Raw genomic sequence first — 472 nt, forward strand, 5'->3', positions numbered from 1 at the left:
CTATGTTCCCCTGAGATCTTCTGGAGCTGGCAAGCATCCCGCACAACCGGCTCAGAGGGAGTCTGTGCAAGGTCTGCCGCAGCACGGGGAGCATGGCAGGGAGAGGAGGGGGAGGAAAGCAGCCAGGTAGCTGGTTAGGAAAAGCCTCTGGCTCACAGGAGGTGTTAGATTAGGGAGGTCATACCTGAAAGAGAAAGGGAGAGGTCAGGAAAACAGGATGCAAAGCCACCTGGTTAGAAAGGAGCTGCTGCAGAGCCAGGAGGATCCTGCTCAAGAACGGCAGAAAGCAGGTGAGGGTCTGAGTGGGTAGAGTGAAGCTCTCCCCCGCTTCGTGTTAGTGCTGGCACCAAGCAACATATCCCCCTGGCACACGTGTGGGCAGCTTGGGTGAAGGACCAAGTGCTGCTCCTGGGCTGGAACACAGAGGGACAGCAGAGAGACCAACACCAAAACCCACTGGGGGAGTGGAGAA

The sequence above is a fragment of the Apaloderma vittatum genome, unplaced genomic scaffold (genome assembly GCF_000703405.1).
Source record: "Apaloderma vittatum isolate BGI_N311 unplaced genomic scaffold, ASM70340v1 scaffold28477, whole genome shotgun sequence".
Taxonomy (NCBI): Eukaryota; Metazoa; Chordata; class Aves; order Trogoniformes; family Trogonidae; genus Apaloderma; species Apaloderma vittatum.